Consider the following 22,663-nt stretch of genomic DNA (forward strand, 5'->3'; position numbering starts at 1 on the left):
GGGCATAGATATGTAAACAAAATGTTGAGAAATATGTGCACAAACATGAAGCTAAAGATAGTGATGCAGAAGTTTGAGGAATACTGTATACCAAAAAAGAACATCACATATGAGTGACACAGATTCTTCACTCGAGGCCAGCCAGCAAACGCAAACGTTGCAAATCGTGCGAATTTGGCGATCTTAAAGATTCCTTGATAAGGGATCGAATCATTTGTGGCATTCCTGATGATGCACTAAGGGCACGTCTCCTCAGAGGCGATAACTCAAACCTTGAAAAAGTGCTCCAAGTATGCCGAGCAGCAGAAGCCACCAAAGTACAAGCCAAAAAGCTGGCACCATCAGATACGTCAGTTGATGCAATGTATGCCAAAAAGAGTAAGGCAAATTCACAACAAAAAACACAGGCAGCAACCAACAGAGAGTGTGGCCGATGTGGAAGATCGCATGAATATGCAGCATGCCCCGCCCATGGAAAAAGTGCACAAAATGCGGCAGAGCAAATAATTTTGCACAGTGTTGCAAAACACCATGTACGAAGCCTAAGCACAAAAAGAAAATACACAATGTAAGTGAATGTCCTGAAGAGATAGAGGAATTCTTCGTTGATGTGGTGGAGAGCGGCATGACCAAAGATGAATGGACACTCGCCTTAGAGACAGAAGGTACAAGAGTGACCTACAAGCTAGACACGGGTGCACAAGCAAACCTACTACCCGAGAAGCTGTATAAACAAATGAAACCCAAACCGAAGTTGCACACTGCAAGAGTGAAAGCCACAGGATACTCTGGTGTGGACATTCCCATCACAGGCAAATGCATGGTGAAGGTGCAACATAAAAGTGAGACACACTTCATCGCATTCCTCATCACACCAGGTAACTTTCAGCCAATATTAGGCTTAAAGGCATGTGAAAAGATGAACCTTTTCAAACGGGTTCTCAACATCAACCAAAATCCTTCGGTGACAGATGAGTTTCCAGATGTATTTACAGGATTGGGATGCTTGCCTGGACAACATCACATAACTATCAGTGATGATGTTGTGCCAGTACAGCACGTTTGAAGAAAAGTAAAGGAAGTTTTCTGCAGGTGTGCCCACTCCAAGACAAGCTAAAAGAGGAGCTGAAGAGAATGGAACAACTGGGAGTAATCACAAAAGTATAGAAGGGCAGGTTGGGTTTCTTCCCTGTGCATTGTCGACAAGAAAAACGGCAAGCTCAGAGTATGTCTCAATCTGAGAGATCTGAACAGAGCCATCAAAAGAGCTCACTACAAATTGCCATCTCGTGCAGAGATTATGTCACATTTTGCCGGCGGAAAATTCTTCAGTAAATTAGATGCGTCTAGTGGATTCTGGCAAATTCAGCTGGATGATGCCAGTTCTTGGTTGTGTACATTCATCACACCGTTTGACAGATACAGATTTCTGCGTCTTTCCTTTGATATTACAAGTGCCCAGAGGTGTATCACAAGATCATTCATGACCTCTTTTCCGAAGTACCAGGAGTGAACACGATGATGGATGGCATCATTGTGTGGGGTTCAACCAGAGAGGAACATGATCGATGTCTCCAGCAAGTACTCGATATTGCTAAGCAGAACAATCTGAAACTCAACAGTGAAATATGTGAGTTTGGAGTCAGCAGTTTGACATTCACAGGAGATGTCATCAGCGACCAAGGAGTCCAGCCAGATCCGAAAAAAAAGTCTCAGCCATTCACAACATGGAGAGACCACAAAACAAGACCGATGTTCAACGGTTCCTGGGCATGATAAACTACATGGGTAAATTCATCCCAGACCTGTCTACCAAATCGGAGCCACTCAGAGTTCTACTTGACAAATATAACCTCTTCACATGGCAAAATGCACAAGAAAAAGCATGGACACAACTTAAGCATGATCTGACCACAGAGCCATTGCTAGAGTTCTATGACCCGACAAAGCCAACAAAGCTATCAGCCGATGCATCACGCAATGGTCTTGGTGCAGTTCTACTACAGCAGTATGACGACGCATGGGCACCAGTTGCATATGCCTCAAGAGCAATGACTGATGCAGAGACACACCATGCCCAGATAGAAATAGAGCTGTTCGCAATAACGTATGCATGTGAAAGATTTCACCAGCACATCTACGGGCAACAGGTGGAAGTGGAAACAGACCATAAACCACTCATTCCACTGTTCACTAAACCACTGTGCAACTGCCCATTGAGAGTACAGCAACTACTAATCAGAGTCCAGCGATATGAGTGTCCTTCACTCCAGGCAAGTTCATGTACACTGCAGACACACTGTCTAGGGCTGCAGACCCTACTGAAGAGAAAAACAGCCATAGAGTTGAGGACATCCATGTATATGTTGACACAGTGCTGAAATCCATGCCAGTTTCATCCAACAAAAAAGCAGAAATAAGAGAAACACAACGAGATGAAACTCTACAGACCTTGAGAAGAGTAACACATGAAGGTTGGCCAGACATCAAAAGCCAATGCCCAGCTAGCATACATGACTACTGGAATGTGCGCAGTGAATTATCAGAAGCTGATGGCATGTTGTTCAAAGGGACAAATATCATAATCCCTTTATTACTGCGCAAAAAATACATGAAGGTCACCTCGGCATTGAAAAATGCAGAGCCAGGGATGTCATGTATTGGCCTCGCATAAAACAAGATGTGAACAATATGGTGAAGAACTGCAACGCATGTCTGACATATCAGAAAAATACACCGGCAGAAAAACTCCAGCCTCATCCAGTTCCCAATCGTGCATGGGAAAAAGTAGGTGCAGATTTCACAGTGGACTATTTCTCACAGTTCATCGAAGTCTGCACACTGAGTACCACAACCAGTAGAACTGTCATAAAGAATATGAAGTCAGTGTTCTCTCGACAAGGAACTCCCTGTGAAGTATTTACTGACAACGGCCCACAGTTCGGAAGTGCTGAATTCAAACGCTTTACTGCAGATTGGGATTTCGTTCATTCTACATCCAGTCCACAATACCCTCAGTCCAATGGACTTGCAGGGTCTGCTGTGAAAATCATCAAGAACATGATTCGGAAGGCAGCATGCAGTGGCCAAGATATCTACAAGGCACTCCAAATCAATCGAAGCAGCCCACTTGAGTGTGGAAAATCCCCAGCTGAGTTGTTGTATAACCAACGCATCCGAACCAATCTGCCTATTGCAGATAGTTTGTTGGAATTTCAGCATCTTGACACTCAAGCCTTCAGGAGGAGAAAGATGGAACAAAAGAGCAAGCAGAGTATGCAGCACCAAAAGCAGACTGGAGCACATGCCCTACCCCAGCTTCAGACAGGTGACACAGTCCGACTACTAGACATGGAGAGCTCCACTTGGTCTAAAGATGGAGTGGTGATAGCAACCCTTCCCAATCAATCCTACATGGTTCAGACAAATTAACACCGGTACACTCCGCAGGAATAGACAAATGCTAAGGAAGACAACTGTCAATCAACAGGGGCAAGAATCTAGTCATTCTCCATTGGATACACCATCAGTAGAACAGGCCCCATCAACCAGTACCTCAATGCCAGAAGCATTCAGCACACCCAGTGTGAGCATAACTCCAGCCAGTATGCCTACTCCAGCCAGTATGCCTGCTCCAGCTAGTATGCCTGCTCCAGCCAGTATGCCTGCTCCAGCCAGTATGCCTGCTCCAGCCAGTATGCCTGCTCCAGCTAGTATGCCTGCTCCAGCCAGTATGCCTGCTCCAGCCAGTATGCCTGCTCCAGCTAGTATGCCTGCTCCAGCCAGTATGCCTACTCCAGCTCAAAGCAACATGGAACTCCTGAAAATGACTCGAAGTGACCGTGTTGTTAAGCCACCAGACAAACTGAACTTGTGAATGTGCCAAATGGTTCACCTGCAAAAGACTGAAGAACTGGACTTTTGCATGAAGTTGCATGCTGATAGTTTAGAAAAGAAGTTCAGCTAACAGTTAAAGTGTTTAAAACTAATTTAAAACTAATCCAGTGTTATTCAAGTTATTACTAACATTGTTTAGAATTTAAGAATTTAATGTCAGTCTCCCCACAGTTTACGAAAACCAAGAACAACAAATTAGTACGAGATCTGAATCTGCTTTTATTATTATTATTACTTTTATTATTATTATTATTATTCCCACAAATGTACCATTAGGGAGACACGTTATCGTAATTTCTTCGACAAAAGGGAGACACTGGTCATTAGGGAGACATTTTCATGTCTCCCTAATTCCACAGCCCCCCTTTAGAGGCAAAATTTTATCGTCGCAATCAGGTTATATTTGTTGCTCGTGGTCTAATTAGTAAAAATACCGAAATTCGTGGAAAAAGGACAAGGGAATATTGGGTTAGGGCACATTTAAGTTTGAAAAATTTTGTGCACAAGTCTATGGGAAGGTCTCCCAAATGACCCATTCCCGGTAATCGTTATTATTATTATTACTATTATTAGCAACCAAAGCATCTAAAATGGTTGGATTAGAAACATTTTAAAAGATATTTAAAATTACATTTGAATTCGAAACATTAAAACATTTAAATAACAATGCACATTAAACATTAAAAGCTCCTGTAAAACATAAAAATATTCAACGCAAACCAAATTACTAGAAACATACTTTCACAGAACTAGAACATTACTAACAGAGCTCCAACGGACATGACAAATATTTAAATTTTAAACAAAACATTTCAGTTATAATTAAAATATTTAAATCATTTAGACACACATGCATTCACAGGAAACTTCACCCGATATAAAAACACTTTAACATAAAATAGTCATTAATATCAACATCAGCATCAACTTAACATTGCTAAAAAGTGACTGACAATTAGGACTGTAAATTATAGAGACACCAGGGAATGAAACTATTCTTCAGTCTGTTCGTTTTTAGAAAGGCAGGCTGAACTGTCTTTGGTTCCTTAATGCATACGATACACGCTGGTGTTTTTCGAGCAAATGATTCAGCTTATGGTTAGGATTTGACATGTCAGCGAATAACTGCTCACACAAGTGACTTCCTACGGGCATATAGACTTTGAATATCTACCTGCTCCATTGCCTTTGCATACGACTTACCAAGGATAATAATTCTCAAAGCTCTTCGTTGAATGGATTCCAACAAATTGGACTGTTCCTTAGTTAAGCTGCTATGGTAAACCTGGCATGCATAATCAAGTATGGATCTAATACAAGCAAAATAGTATTTGCAGAGTTCCAGCTGGTTAAGACCTGCCCTACGAAGTTGCACTAACAAATAAAGTCTCTGAGCAGCTTTTGTATACACAGCATTAACATGAGTTTCCCATCGTAAATCATCACTGATGTTCAACCCCAACAGTTTCATTTGTTTCACACGATCAATGTTATGATCATCAATGTTTATGCTGGGAATTAACGGCACATGTTTACGGAAACTGATAACCATTTCTTTAGTTTTATTTGGATTAATCCGCATGTCATTATGTGAGGACGAATCAATCACCTCCTGCACCGACTCCTGCATTTTGGATTCATCTGGCGATGTTACTATTTCATACAGTGTTGTATCATCAACATATTTGACTGTGGGCAGGGAGGGTTGAAGATCTCCAATCATCATGATAAAAAGCAATGGACCAAGTTTTGTTAACTTTGGGACTCCACCATTGATGACAGTCCACTGCGATTTACAGGTGCCGATCTTCACACGCTGCATTCTGTGTCGCAGAAACTCTGTAACCCAGTTGACGATGACTTGATCAACATGAAGAGATTTCAGTTTATCGATGAGAATCACAGGGTTGATCCTATCAAATGCCTTGCTGTAGTCGAGGAAAAGGACACGCACCATGTTCTTGGCTTTATCTGTGGCAGAGTACCAGTTGTGCAACAGGTCAATAAGAGCACAAGTAGTTGATGAGCCCGGGACGTTACCAAATTGGACTGGATCTAACTGCGGCTGGTACTGCTCCCATAGCCATTTAAACACGAATCCCTCAAGAATCTTCACTAGCACGGCGGTGAGGGAGATTGGACGCAAGTCATTCTCTACTGAGGCAGGTGGAGTCGTTTTTCGGGATGGCGATAACATCAGCTGCCTTCCAGAGCTTGGTAGAGTTGCTTGGGCCACCGAAGCAATTAAAGATGGAGCAGACGGGTCTTGCCAACATGGATGCGTGATCTAGGAATTAAATCTTCACTGTGAGACTCTGATGCTTCCAGCGGAGGTAGGTCGGATGAGATGGATGCAAAGAAAGAATTCACTAATTCCGCAAATTCTTCCTGATCACCATGCGCAACATTGTCGACAAGGTTTTTCAATGGATCATAGTCGTGTTTCTCACCTGTGAGTGACTTTACTTCGTTCCACCAATTTCTGCTTTGTTTAAGGCCCCGTGGATTAATTCCGATTTGCGTGCGCCCCCGTGCGCCTGCGAGCGCACGCGTGCTCATGCGTGCTACCCCGTGCTGCACGGGTCTGCCCGCAATTGCATAGGCCCCTGCGTGCCGTTGCGTGCAGTTGCGGGCAACTGCGTGCCATTGCGTGCTTATGCGGGCTATTGAGCACAGGCAAGGGTTGCTTACACTAATCCCTAGATTAACGCTGACAAAAGAAATTGGGTAGCCGGCCAAGGCGGCACCAGACAAAGAGGTTGTGATGAAAGGGCTGGAGTTCCAACGACATAAAAGACGTTGGTGCATGGCAGTGCCACAATGGTGTCTTGATTACTCTTTTATGATACGTGACATTACATGTACATGTGTACATGTACTACACTTTACGTACGTATGGCTGGGCTATTTTCATAGCTTTTTTTGCGTCGTTTGATTTGAGCTCCGGATATGTTATATTTCTTGTTTTTTTTTTCGTTGAGAGCTTCGGTTTTATTTAAAAGACACCGAACGTTCTTACTGTAAATATGAAAGTCAGTTGAAAGACTGCTTTATTTATGTCATTATTCTTAATTTATATTACATTTTTAAGAAAGTTCCACTCCATTATTCAAGTTAAACACCAATTATTGAAAGAGAAAGAATACACATGATCAAGTTCATTTTCATCATTCAACTTTATAGTCCTCCGATCAAAAGGTATCAAGCAAATCAAACGAACAAGTCATGATAGGCACTGCTGTACATCAATCATAGGCCTACACGTACGTATCATCATGATATGTTGATAAAGTTATAGGCCTCATAATTGGGGCCGCGCCCATTCAAATTGAGAGTCAAGTTGAACATGCGTGCACGCGTTATTACTGTTACCGCGAGCCAGACTACATGTAAGTCTGACACCACTTCCATCAACGTACAATAATTATGGTTGTAGACCAGTCTGGCTGCAATGGCGTCTCGCCGTTGTACAAAATTCTCTCATTTCGCTTCTGTACCCCGACCTTTAAAAATTCTTTGCGGCAAGGTGCGGCAAACTTTCAATAATTTCTTTTCATACCACTGTTTCAATAAAAGTCTGCACTTTCTGGGTACGAGTGTACCAGTCCGTACCATTTTTATTTATAATATTATTAATATTATAAATATCTGCAATTTATCATTAACATTTCGTTAACATTTTCTGTCATTTTGGAATGCGTGTAATTATTGGTACCACCAGAGTAGATGAGTCATGCTTGGCCCTGCCAAGTGTTTACAACCAACTAATGAGCGGATTAAGGGACACAATGGCTAAAGTCCAAGACGATGTCTATTGTGCATTTCTGCGGTTTGTTTGTAATGCTGTACCGCCTGGCACTGAGCCCGTTTGCGTGCCACTGCGAGCAAGTCCGTGCCAATGCGGGCAGATGCGTGCCGATGCGGACCAGTGGGTTCAAAATCTCCTTTGTTTGAGTTTGCCCGCATGCGCACGCATGCGCCCGGGGGCGCACGCAAATCGGAATTAATCCATGGGGCCTAAGGTCCAGTAGATCAACTTTTGCCTGAAAGTACTGTTTCCGAATCGACTTCCTCAACCTGTTCACTTTGTTTCTGTAGTACCTATACAGGGGCTGGTGTCCTCCGTGCCATGCATGCTGTCTCTTTTTTATCAAATCCCTAAAACGATCTGTGACCCAAGGTTTTTCACTTTCAACTCTGGTGACTTGCTTCCACTGGAAGTGCCGGTCTACAAGGGATGCGATGGTTGTTTCAAACTGGTCATATTTATCTGAGCAAGGGATACACTGGTACAATGGAGTCCAGTCCACCTCCTGCAACTCATCTTTGAATGCTGCTTTTGCACGTGGGAGAAAGCGTCTAATAACCCGTGAATGTTTTTTGGCAGGTTGCATTGCGAACGACGGCTTGGGTTGACAAACCACCACTTGATGATCAGACAGACCAAGCGCTGGTTCAATTGTTGGTTCATAGTACACATCACTCATGTTAGTGTATATCAGGTCCAGGCGCGCATTGTTTCGTGTTGCCCCTTTAACGATTTGCTTCAATTTGTAGTTGCGTTTGAGGATAGCAGATCTGGCATTCGGTTAAAGTCACCTGTTAAAATAATTCCCGCGGATGGGTGCAAGTTCATAACACTGTCTAGCGAGGTGTATGCTCCAGCATATGATTATGCTTGTCTTTGACGTTATGGGGCTGATAAATAGCTCCAAACACGATGGGATTAAACTGCCGCGGAAGCGTTGGGGCTGTAATTTAAGCCAGACAGACTCAACGTTCTCCTCAGCTAAATTCCTGAACACCTAGAATGGAATGTTGGCATGTACATAGCACACAATCCCTCCACCTGATGTATGGTCTCTGTTATGTCTTATTGGGGGGTGATAGTGATCTAACAACAGGACGCTATCAGGAACACTGGTAGGACACCATGATTCTGTTATGCAACACACATCAACTTTATGTTCAGTTAGTGTTACACTCAACTCATCAAGTTTTGGAGTCAAAGATCTGGCATTCTTATTCATCAGGGTAGGTATATTAAGTTTATTGGTTTTAATTGCCACAAAGTTACTCACGCAGACACCCGGCTGTTGCTTTCGAGGCAGCATATTTCTACCGTTAACCACGACTCTGATAGGGCGTTGGCGAGTAATTCCAGCCCTGGTACCCCGCTTGATATATTTATTGCATAGACCATGCAACTTCAGCGTAGACCACACTTTCGCTGGTAATCTGCCTACTGCTCCAGTCTGTTTCATCATGGTTCCAATGCTGAGTAAATGTTGTGCGGTGTAGCGTAACATGGAGGTACAACGTGACTTGCCCAAATGTCGACACAGTCACATCCAAAACCTCCAACAATTTGCTGTATTGCAATGTCTTAAAAACTCAATTCTCAGACGAGGGGGGTCACTAATTATCACAAAACATATGACAAAGGCACAATACGACAAAACGAGTGTAACACACACAAAAAAACGGAATTTTCTCGGAGCAAAAACGAGAGGGTGCTGCCACACAGCGCACCACTTCAATGTTTTAACATGCTTTTATCGAAAAGGGCCACAGAAGCATTTACAAAAGACCTCTTCTTTACCAGAATTCTTAAACACGATCATCTCATAGACATTTAGAATTTAAACCTTAAAGGGGAGAGATGTGTTGATATTACATACTGCATGACCAATCCACTGTGATAGCGCCCTCTATTGATATTAAGAGGTCTCCAACATGGCTGCCTATGTTCACAGTAGTACCCAGTTTGTGTGACAACAAATATACAGATATCACTACTAAATCCTTGCCATCCTAATTTGCAGGATTGAAGCTCTATGCTATTTTTCATGAAGTCATTTGGAGGATTTCGCAGGATTTGGGGTTGTTTTGTGCAGAGTTTTACAGTTCTTGACAACGACAGTATTACCAACAGTCATAGGAAAACAATGCAGCATGTCAACGTTGATCAGCACGTAGCTTTGTTTTCTGCTTCGCATTGACCAAGTTTAGCAGACGGGTCACTGTCGGTAAGAGATATCTGAGGGATTACAGTGTTGCTGTTACAGCCAAAGCATGTAGTTGCTTTGGGGGTTCTTCTAAAAAAAAAGCATTTCAGTTTCACCATAAACATGACCGAACAGTTTTAACGTGCACCCTCTTACATTGAATCTAGACCAACATGTTAAAACATACATATAAAAACATGCTATTTTCATGTGATGCAGTAACCCAGACTTGGTCAATCTGCAAAGTGTACACGCGTGTTTCTACACAGTCTATGGAACTCACATGTAATTTTCGCTGTGATTGGCTGCTACCCCTTTGGGTAGCAGCCAATCTCAGCACAGTATTTCAGGCAATTAGCGTTTTTATTCCTAAAAGCGCCCACATTGTTTTGATATTATTCCTAACATGCAATCAGCAATGGCTGCATGAATAAGACCAGTCCCTTTAGGTTTCTCACAGCGCCGACCCACCACAATATATACATGTATCCTCGAGGATGTTATAATGACTCACATAAGAGTTTCTACTGAATTGGTGAACAACTATTGAATATGTTGATACCGTTCACAATACATTTCTTTCCAGTAATGCATCACCTTGTACCACAATGATCTTCGAGTCCTGAGCTCATCTGGTTTGTTCTGCACAAGCCAAGTTAACAGCGCACCCATACCGAGGTCACACGAACGTTGGGAATGTATAATGACACACTGCCACACGCTGACAACTACGGTGGCCATGACATGCTACCTTTATTAAAGTACCCATTTTGATAATGCCAAGTCCTTTATAAATAAAACATGCAATTTCCGTGGGGTTTATACTATTTTTCAGTTGAAATTGCTGTTATATATCACAAACATCTCAATAATGTTGCATAACCTCAAACTAGAAAAGCTGTACTTTTAAACATGCCTTGCCATCAACATTAGGTTTTGCCCTTCACCGATGTACATGTATAAACACTGTATACTCCAGTATACAATATAATCACTCAAGTGGGACTGGAACCCATGACCTCCTGGTTTCTAGTGTAGACATCTTACCACTCGAATACCAAACTTGCGGGATCGTTTGGCTGGTTTGAATCTGATGTCATGTAGCAGCAGGTACCGCAATTATTAAACTACTCATAATTGCGGTACCAGCTGCTATATGTACATCATATTCAAACCAGCCAACCAATCTCACAGCTGGCTAATCGAGTGCTAAGACGTCTGCACTATAAAGCAGGAGGTCGTGGGTTCAAGTCCCATCCGAGTGATCTTTCCATCTTTTACTTGGGAGGTAACACGCCAAGTATACAGAGTTTATAATAATAATAATAATAATAACAGCAATTTACAACGCGCCGGTATCCGCCATAAATGACGCTCATGGCGCAATACAAAATTTAGATCAAATCAGAAAAGAAAAAAAAAAAACAATTAAAATAAAATAAACAAGAATATTATGAGTGATCTGAAACAAATAGCTCTTCAGGGCAACTTTAAAATCAGAACCCGATGAGATATTGCGAATGGCAAGGGGTAGTTTGTTCCAAAGATTAGGACCTGCGGCACCGGCGGCGGAACCGGGGGGGCAGAGGGGGCAGAGGGGGCAGTTGCCCCCCCACTTTTGAAAAGGTAGCTATTTTGCCCCCCCCCCCCCACTTTTTACCAGGAGCGATTTTTAAAAACGAGGTTAATTAAAATGATACAAGAGGTAAAACAGATTTTTGAACACGTGTCTCATTTACAGGGCCCTATTACTAGTATTATGTACTACAATGTATCTTTTGCTAAGAAAATATTGGTTAAAGTGGTCAGAAATTGCCTCAGATCGCACCACAGAGCATCTAGAATCCATTTTTTTTCCCGGGGCCCTTAAGCGGGCCCTGGACCCCACGCCTCAAGAGCTTTGCGTTTCGCGCTCGCATCAGTTTTGATCAAGGTATGTTCCCCCACTTTTGAAAAGCGATTAACACTCCTTGTTGGGGTTGAAATTTGACAATAGGCCTTATACCTAAGTGAATATGGCGACACAAAATTAGAAAAATGATACGAAAAATAGGGATATACCTGTAGGAATAGTCCACATGCATAGGTTAGCAGACATTACGTAGGTCACACTTTCGTTTCGGACCAACTTCACACTTTTCCCATTTGCTTTGATTTTGCTTTAATCCTGCTCCGGGAACAGTAACTGGACCTTGCCCCCCCACTTTTGAAAGTGTTCCACCGCCGAGTCCTGCGTATGAAAAGGATCGATCTCCCCAAGATTTGTGAGTGTGAGGGACAACAAGCAAAGAAGCATCAGAAGATCTCAATCGCCTGGATGGATTGAAATGAGTTAGGTCTATGTTGTATTCAGGAGCTGAATCATGAAGGCAATGAAAAACAAGCAGTAACAGTTTGTACTTAATCCGGTCAGCAACACGGAGCCAATGCAGAGACTGCAAAATCGGGGTGATATGGGTTCTACATGTTGTCAGGATCACAATTCGAGTGGCAGAATTTTGGAGTCTTTGTAGGCGAGCAAGTTGGTTACGGGGTAGCTGATACAACACAGAATTACAAAAATCGAACCGAGATGAAATGAGGGCGTGAACAATGTTGATAAGGGGTAAAATCTAATATTGATTTACATCACCCTGATGCAAATTCCATCTTATGAATGTCTTATCATGTAAAACAAATACAATCATATGGAAATGGAAATGCTCATTTAGTTGAATAAAACAATAAACATATAATAATTAAAATAGGCCCTCTTCTGGCCACAATTATTGTTGTTTAAATATGGATATAATTCGCTTTTCGAGTTACACCAAAAAAAAACCTCAATGTGCAATCAGAGGATATACACCAGCTCAGACAGAAGTAAAATCAAAATTACCAATAGTTAGTGATTTGATCCTAAAATGTCTTCTGTGATCATTACTCTGCTCAAGATCTAACATGCTGGGCTGCACTATTCCATCTCCTGTTTTTTTTTTTAAATACAATATTGTGCACATGTCACTATCCGACAGATCGCATCAAGACATCGACCTCACCACTCTCCAAAAAGGTTCCCACCCTTTTCCACCTTTTACTTCTGCCATCACTGTCCTGAAATGCTTTGCCCTTCCAATCAAAATATCAAATTATTAATCTTATACTTCCACTAGTTTTTGTGTGGAAAAAAGTTAAGCTGTACGATGAAAATTTATTTCAGGAAAATAAACACACTACAATTTGATTGAAGAAGATTGATTCTTCAACAGGTGGCATACAGGGAATGTCACTTCACATGAGAACTTCAAGTGGGTCCATTGACTAGAGTTCTCAAACATACATTGTCCTCATGATGTGAAGTACATGTACATTGAGTCTGTTAGTTCTGCTGGTCAGGAAAAGGTGGCACACACAACACTTGTCACTCTCTGCAATGACATCATCATCGCTACCACTGGAGACTGGTTCTGCAACTGTGGCAGACGGACCAGGTAGTGACTGTGATTTGCTGAATGTAGATCTTTTAGTAGATTTTCTCAGCTTTTTGGTAGATCCGACAGCAGCTTGATGTTCAGTTATTTTGCAACGATCTCATCTTCCGTTATTGCTTTACCAGCAACGAATAGGCATCTCTTCTTCTTTGTCTTCTTTTCTCTTTCGCTAAGCCTGTCTTCTCTGTTCTTGAAAAACGGCTCGCTCCATCCATCATTTTTGGATTCTTGCACCAACTGTCGGTCTGTGCACACCCGAGTTTCGTTACAAGCAGAGGCTGCAGCTATTAGGGGCTCCCTACTAAATTAATAGGGCACGTTCACTGAGTCACGTGACCAAGGTTACTCCTGGTTACCGCCGCCATTGCTGTAGGAAATTAAGAAAATCAACAGTCATGACAGTGTGTCGGCGGCGACTCGGCGATGGATGTCAACAAATGTGAGAAAAACGGTGAATCAGCACCTAGTGCTGAGCCCAAAGAGAAAATCTGCTACTCTGACACACTGGGCAATGTAGCTAGGGCTAGATATGCTGAAAAAAAGGCTGCAATCAGCGGAGTGGACCCGTACGAACTGTCAGCCGTGGATTGGTCAAACAACAAGGCCGGTTTGCAAAGTGTCACTTATCCCGACATGTATAATTACCGAGAGCACTTGTACTCATGAACAAATGAAAGCCTACAAATCACATGACTCACAAAACCAATTCATATGGGGTAGGTCAGCGATGTCGTCCATCATTTGTTTTCTGAACCGGAAGACTGTGTCGTGGTCGCTGGCAAAGAACGCCATTCACAGCGGATGAATGCCTCCCCACTTCAACCGTGGGTGCTGTGCAAAAAAAAATGGTGAAGTCCAGACGGCCCACTGTACATGCATGGCAGGTCTGGGTGAGGTGTACAGCCACGTAGGAGCCCTACTGTTTTGGGTTGAAAGTGCAGTGAAAATCAGCCAGTCCACCACAGTGTCATAGATAGGCCTGCACGGCTATTTTCATATTGACTAATGTTACGGCGATCGTTGTTGGGTTATCCAATCCAATATTATTTCCAATCAAATCCCTATTGGATCGGAAATAATATTGTTCATATAAACATGTTCGGTTGAGCGACTGGGGCGAATTAGAACATATTTCTTTTCTTCACGGTGTACGGGCATGTTATGCAGGTCCTTTCAGGAGTGATGTAATCATGCAAATACCTTGCATGGAACTGAGGTGTGGCACTGTAGGCCACTCACTTCACGTTGGTAAGACACAGGCCCCGCATCGTTCTACAAATCTTCTTTCGATATACCACACGTCCTGCAGAGTTATAAATTAACGAGTGTATAATGTCCTCCGAAGATAAACCTGCTACTAAGGACGACATCAGGGCAATGCTTGCAGAGTTTGCTCAGGTTTTTGATACCAAATTATCCAGCACCAAAGCAGAAGTGCTGGATTTGCACTTCAAGACCTCTACGTTGTTGACTCAAAAGTTGAAGGAGTCAACCAACAACGAAGTGCAGAAGAGAAGGCAACCAAAGACAATTCAACTTTAACCTGCAAGCAGCAGCTAAGTATTCTTTTCTTGTAACAGTTGGAATTTGGCAATAATTATTTGCAGATGTAGCGGGAACCTAGTTTGCATTATTCCAATTAGCTCACTAATTGTAGATCAAGCCCTTCTTTAACCTTTTCAAATTGCGTCTATACGCACCTCACAGAGTGTGCCGAAATACACCAACACTACCGCAAATTGGAGTACATTTGTGTAGTTTTTGTTGTTAACGTGTATTAGGGAAGAAATATAAATATGTTTGGTTGAGCGACCGGGGCGAAATGAGAGCATATTTCTTTTCTTCACGGTGTACGGGCATGTTATGCAGGTCCTTTCAGGAGTGATGTAATCATGCAAATACCTTGCATGGAACTGAGGTGTGGCACTGTAGGCCACTCACTTCACGTTGGTAAGACACAGGCCCCGCATCGTTCTACAAATCTTCTCTCGATATACCACACACGGCTTATACATCCTGCAGAGTTATAAATTAACGAGGGTATAATGTCCTCCGAAGATAATAGGCTTACACATTTATGTAAGGTAGAAATTCTGACACATGTTTGTGTTTTTTTCTCATAATTATATACAGAGAAGAGAGATTATTCATGCACTGAAAGGGAAAGTAGAGGATGACAGCAATCTGGTGGTAGCAGATATAAAGGATAGTCTGGCAAAAGCTTTGGAGGTCATAGATAAGCGCCAGAAGTTGATTCGGCTTGCAGATTCAAGCCCATACAGTTGGGCTACTGTATCCGAGTACGAGGCTCACCAGTTAGCAGATAACAAAGATGACGACGTCAAGATCACCAGAGCGGAGAATAAGGCTGCACGGAAGGCTAAGCAGAAGAGAGCAGCGTCAGCAACAGAGCAGCAGCAGAAAAAGAGCAAGTGGGATAACAGCGCTGTGTTGGGGCCTCTTAGCGGCAATACTTTTTGTCGCTCTACCCAAGCTTACCCATACATCACCAGAGCGACCAGATTCCAGGGAGGATCGTGTTTCATATGGGGCAGTTTCGCCCATTGGAAAGCCACCTGCCCAAGAAGATTTGCCAACAAACCAGCGACCTCAACCTCAGCATCTACAAGCCAATAAAGTTTAAGTGTGGAGAAGAAAGGGGTAGTCCTAGTCTAAACGAAACCAGCTCAGTGATTAGTATGGTTGATGATTATTTTGAGTATTAGCAAAATGATGGGTTACCAAGCATCAAAGTTGCCGGTAGATTAAAGAAACATAGTTCTTTCTGGAGATCTCTTGCTCCACCTGGGTATATTCTAAGTACAGTTGAACATGGTTATGTTTTGCCCTTTGTTTCTGAACCCCCACAGATGTTTAACACCAACAACAAATCGGCTCTAAATCAGAGGATACGTAACTAATGCAATTGGCATTGCAGATTAAGACAACTGGGCACAATACAGATATCAGAATCAATGCCCAAAGTGGTCAGTCCATTGACAGTGTCTGTTCAAGGTAATGGCAAGAAACGCCTTATTTTAAATTTGAGGCTGGTCAATGAGTACCTCGCTTAAGTTTCAATGAAATATGAAGACATACGTACTGCCCTTATGTTCTTGCAGAAGGGAGGATATATGTTTAAGTTGGACCTTAAATCGGGTTACTATCATGTAGATATATGTCCAGAACATGTGAAATATTTAGGATTCTCATGGGAAGAAGAAGGTATTCCAGTCATTCTATACATTTAATCAGCTCCCATTTGGCCTCTCTTCTGCACCGTACATATTTAATACCAAAGTGATCAGACCCATGCTATGAGCAAAGAAGTGAAAAAAAATATCATAAGTTCAGGTTTCATTCCTAATGTCCAGAAGGGTATTTGGTTATCAGCTAGGTGGCATGGGTTGCTTGTGCGTAAAGCGCTCGCCTCTCACCAAGGTGACCCCGTTTCGAATCCCAGCCGCGGGACACATGTGAGTAGAGTTGTGCATTGGTTCTCTCCTGTGCCACGAGGGTTTTTCTCCGGGCCCTCCGGTTTTCCCCCCTCCGGAAAAATCAAACACTTTCGATCTCAGGCTGTGCTCCGTGGTCATATATGGGTCGATGTGGCCGGCAGCCATAGGCGCCTTTACGTGCCAGCGGCCCGACCACGTTGTAGCCGCGTCCTTCGCAATTCAGCATCCCAGCTGCCAGTAAGGATGATTAGCCTCCCAAATTATTATTATTATTATTATTATAGGTCAATTGAATGGCTGGGATATGAAATCAATCTAACCTGGGTACATTTCGTGTTCCTGACAGGAGAGTTTTAAGCATCAAGCAAGACATTCAAAGTATGACATACCAAACAATAGCACGTGCATTGGCAAAATTGGTTGGAAAGATTATGTCAGCTAACCTAGTCACAGGCAATATAGCTAACCTAATGACAAAATATTTGCATTTGTGCATCGAATCCAGGTCCACATGGGAATCTGTATTCCCAATCTCTCCAGAAGCTAGAAGCGTGCTGGACTTCTGGGACAGTAACATAAGAACAATGAATGAGGGCATTATAGGAGCACACAAGGAATGTTCCAAGATTGTATATATTCTGATGCTAGTTCCACTGATTTTGGTGGGTATATAGTTGATACTGGTGAAGACGTAGTGCATGGTATGTGGGACATTACAGAGTCCAATAAGAGCTCCACATAGAGAGAACTGAAGGCAGTTGATTTAGTTATGAAATCACTGGTTACAAAGTTGTCCTGTCGAAGGACAAAGTGGTTTACTGACAACCAGGCTGTGTCTAGAATAGCAGCAAGAGGAAGTATGAAGAAGGAGTTACAAAATATAGCTCTGAGCATTTATAAGACATGCCTAACACATAATGTCCACATTGAAATGGAATGGATTCCGAGGTCAAGAAATGAAAAGGCGGATAAATTAAGTCGTATAATAGATCAAGAAGACTGGAGTGTTTCAGACCATGTTTTTGAAGATCTTGATAAGTTGTGGGGTCCACATTCTATCAACAGGTTTGCCAGTTTTTATAACAACAAGACAACAAGGTTCAATTCAAGGTACTGCATGGAACCCAGGTTGTGAAGCAATAGATGCATTCACAGTAGATTGGAAAGGGGAGAATAACTGGGTCGTGCCCCCTATCTCATTAATACCCCGAGTTCTGAAACATATGGAAGGTTGTTGGAACGTTGGTTTGTCCATGATGGTTTCAGCGCCTTACTGGCTGATGCTCTTCCCAGATGGTTTTAATCCGATAAGAGCAGTGATAGAAATTTGTGAACTTCCCAGGCACTGTGGAATGTTTACCCCAGGCAGAGGGGGGAACGCAGAGTTCCTTTCTAATATTACAGGGATTAAGATTCTGGCAGTGAGGCTAGATTTCAGTACTGACTGAGAGTTGCAAATTTTGCTCTAGGTTAATGTGTTTTCTTTTCAGGTAATATTCAACAGTGGAATATGGCTAAGGAAGCAAGAGGAAAAGAATCAAGATTTGAGAGAACTGGCTCTGGAACTACTTGACATTGTCCTCAAGGCACGAGCAGACTCCACAGTGAAGCAATATTCTTATGCATTCAATAGCTGGTCAGAATTGGCAAGTACTTATAACAAAAGAAGCATCGAGGCAGTCCCCTATGACATAGCTCTGTATTTAGTTCATCTTGGACACTCTTGCAATTCACCAGCCCCTATAATTAAAGCAGTCTCTGCCATATCTTGGGCTCACAAAACAGCCGGGGTTACGGACCCTACTCAAACGACATTGGTAAAATCTACATGTGATGGTTTGAAAACAACACTATCAAAACCCACAGTCAAAAAAGAGCTGATTACTCTGTTAATCCTCCAGAATATGGTGGACTTGTACATAACATCATCACCAGAAATAACCGAAGCTGATCTTATGGACTTAAGGACAGTAGTAATGTGCTTGATAGCCTATACAGGGTTTTTGAGATACAGCGAACTATCGTCAATTCGACTTGGACAGTTACCTTCAACGATGAAGGATTAAAACTCAATATTCCTTCAAGTAAAACAGACCATGAAGGCAGGAATGTATTCATCAACAAGTGTGAATCTAGATATTGCCCAGTAGAGTTATTTCAGTAGTATGTCAAATTAGCACAGATACAAGACCCTAACTCTTTTGTTTTCCGTAGTTTATCAAAAGTAAAAGAAGGTTATAGACTAAGGGAAAGGAACCAACCTATGTCATACACCGTTGTGAGACAAATCATCTTACAGGCTTTGCATCCATTAGTGGACGACGTTTCAAAGTTTGGGGTACACAGTCTCAGGGCAGGATGTGCCACAGTGGCAGCTCAAGTAGGTGTACCAGATTGGCTCTTTAAGAGACATGGAAGGTGGAAGACGGAGAATGTTAAAGATGGTTATGGTAAGGATAGTGTGAAAGATCTTTTATCAGTGTCAAAATCCCTAGGTTTATGAAATACAAATGTGTAACACGATATTGTGACATTTAGTGGGGAAAATATGAGAACTAAGACTAATCTTTGTCTGGGACGAGGTTGCAACAAATTGGGCAGACCTACATTTCTCATCTACAGGGTGAGTTTTTCGTAGCCGACTTGTTGCACTGTCTTCAGTTCCACAAAATTAAACAATTAAAAAAACTATAGAAATTAATTATCATTATGCTGTTGATATAGCATGTTTTGAACAAAGTAAGCTTTATACGCAGCTAAAAGTTTGTGCAGATCTACATCACATTAGTTTGAATATTGTATGGTTATGAGTCTTATAAAGGCTTGAAAATTATGTTGTAAAACGAATCAGCTGTACACTGTTATATGTAAATACATTTGAGCAATTTGCGTCTTAAAGGGAATGTACATCATTAGCTTTTGCTGTAATTTTCAGAAATGAACTATTTGAGGGGTTAGTATAATTTATACAACACCTGAATAAATCCCCGTCATCTGATTGGTGAATTGTAGATCACGTGACATATTATTATTCGGTATAATGCACGGTGCGACCATGCGTTATACCCGTGCGTTATACCGTTTCACTTTGCGCTTGTTCCATGACGCGGTATTTGCGTGCAAAATGCATGCTGGTGTGCGCGTTCAGCGTAGCGCGTATTGTTCCAAAGAGCCAGCACTACAGCGTTGGGTTCAAACATTTTCGTGAAGGGGTAGTTCAACATCTTTAAAATCGAAATAAATTGTAGTTTATAATTTACCAATCAAATGACGAGAATTTATTCAGGTGTTGTATAAAACAAATAACGTATGTTTTACGTTCCTGCGATGGAAAGAATAATTTCATTCGGTGACAGATTGAATGTTCTATTCCACTCGGCTTCGCCTCGTGGAATAGAACATTCAATCTGTCACCTCATGAAATTATTCTTACCATCGCACTCACAAACATTCGTTATTTGTATAATATCAAATATTGTTACACTGACATATTTGAAATTTTGTGTTCGAAAATGCTGGAAAAACCAAGAAAAACAAAAATGTTCAAGTAGTCTGGTTCCCTGACTCCACTTAAGATAAAATGGATCAATTTATAGATGCCAGAAAATTGTAAGGTAAGGGAACCAGTCTAGCTGGCCTGCACCCGTTCATGAACATGTCACCAATAGCAAGCAAAATTTGGACTGAAAAAAGGGTACATATGGAGCAGTAGTTGAAAAATAGTTAGGTTTTTCCAACGGTGGTCGGCCGACCACCGTTGGAAATGTATACAAAAATACAATTTTCTTAAAAATGACTTCACACCAGGTGCCATAATTTTACAGGATGCGTTAGACTGTCATTTACCAACATCCTAGTAAGGTATTTCGTAAAAACTTGGTAGTTTTATTTTTCGATGTTTGCAAATGTAGTATATTCCCTTTAAACACAGCTCACTTTGGTGTGTGTGCAGAAATACACGGAAACAGGTCAATTGTGGCAAGGTCTTTAATTACACAAAGGTGTGAAATTTATGTTGTAAATGATATTTAGTTAAGTTTGGAAATTATGCTATAAAAATGAATTATCTGTATACTGTTAATGTAAAGATGTTGAGCATGCGTCTATATACGCACCTCACAGAGTGTGCCGAAATACACCAACACTACCGAAAATTGGAGTACATTTGTGTAGTTTTTGTTGTTAACGTGTGTGTGTTAGGGAAGAAACTTTGTTGCAGCCTGATGCCACTTTCTTATTATAGACCCTTATACATGTTATATCATCTCAATGAAGGTTGGTCATTGCAAAAATGGTGATACAACATGAATCTAGGACTGAGATTGAGAAACATTTCCAATTTTGTTAGAAAAATACATATAGGCCAACAAAATTCTTGACTCAGAAAGATTCCCATATCTGGCCATTACTAATTTTCCCTTCATTGAGCTATCATATCAGCCATCAGAAAGTGATAATATGTCGAACCGGCAACTGATCCCGTTAGCTCGGTGGTCGAGTGGTAAGACGTCTCCACTAGAAAGCAGGTCATGGGTTCGAGTCCCACCCGAGTGATTTTTTTTTTCCAACTTTCACTCGGGAGGTAACACACTGAGTATACAGTGTTTAAACCTCGGTGAAGGGAAAACCAAATTCGTCTGATAATATGTCCTAAAAAGAGAAAAGAAAAAATTCCCATATCTGGCCATCACTAATTTTTTTCCTTCAGTGACCTATCAGCCATCAGAAAGTGATAATATGCCCTAAAAAGCAAAATTTAGCACTTTAAAATGTTCAGACCAGTCCCATAGGGTTTGTGCACAGGGTGACAAGTGATGGCTAGATATGAGAATCTTTCCAGAGAAAATTAGCAGGGAAAAGTATTTACTGAGAAAACACTTAGAAATGTTCAGACCGTCTCATATGGTTTGTACACAGAGTAACAAGTGACGGCCAGATGTGGGATCTTTCCTTTATTTGTCATGTTACGCGTCTATCAATTGTTTCCCCCACCCTCCCCCTGGGGCTGCCCCACCCAAGACATGGGCATTGTCACTTGAGATTGATGACGAAAAAAGCAGCGTCAGGTTGCAACATTCTTTCCGCAAACCGGAAGCACAACTTCTTTTTGGGGCCTAAACAAAAATAATCATAATCATTAGCCTATGGCATTTATTGCAAAAAAAAATGTAACAAGTGTATCACATTCCAGAGTCACATGATTGTAAGCTATATAAAAGCACTCTGCTTTACATGTAATGTACATGTAACACTGAGCTAGAATCTGATGTGAGAGAATTTCTTTTTCTCCTTTTATTATAGGGTGTTTGTTTACTTTTATATTATACGTGGAATACTTTTAATTGAAGTAGAATGGCTGCTTCAAATTTTGAAGGAATTTCATAGAGAAAAGAGGGTTCAGTCCTCATAATGAAAACTTTTGGCCCCAAACGCGCAAAAGCTCTGTGTGTTGCACGCATGTACTGTACGTATACAGTTGACCTTGCAATGCATGGTTGCTCAATTACATGTATTAGGGGAGAACAAGCTCTCGATGTTTATCTGTGTGTTAATCAAAATGAAAGTGATTTTTCCCCCAGGAAAAAAAATGAACCTTAGGCCCCCAAAAAATAAGGCTCCGGTTTCTGGTATGCGCGCGCGTCGCCGTAGCCATGCGCGTCGGCAAAATGAAAAAGTTTTTTTTTTTCAATGTAAGATGATGTCTGAAAACCGCCAAACTCACTGGTTTAACTGGAATCCTGCTGCTGCACGATTTTAACGTGTTTTTAGATGGGGTTACGATCGAGGATAAGCTTTATATGGCCTCTCTGGACTTCCATATATTTGCACT

The 22,663-nt window shown here is 41.7% G+C and overlaps 1 protein-coding gene across 1 annotated transcript in view; it reads right to left on the reverse strand.

Moving 5' to 3' along the window:
- LOC119739050 (centriolin-like) overlaps positions 1-22,663 on the reverse strand; it is a gene marked incomplete at its 5' end in the record, with an annotated part of 101,267 nt that overhangs the window by 67,162 nt on the left and 11,442 nt on the right.

This window comes from Patiria miniata, unplaced genomic scaffold (assembly GCF_015706575.1).
Source record: "Patiria miniata isolate m_02_andy unplaced genomic scaffold, ASM1570657v1 HiC_scaffold_30, whole genome shotgun sequence".
NCBI lineage: Eukaryota > Metazoa > Echinodermata > Asteroidea > Valvatida > Asterinidae > Patiria > Patiria miniata.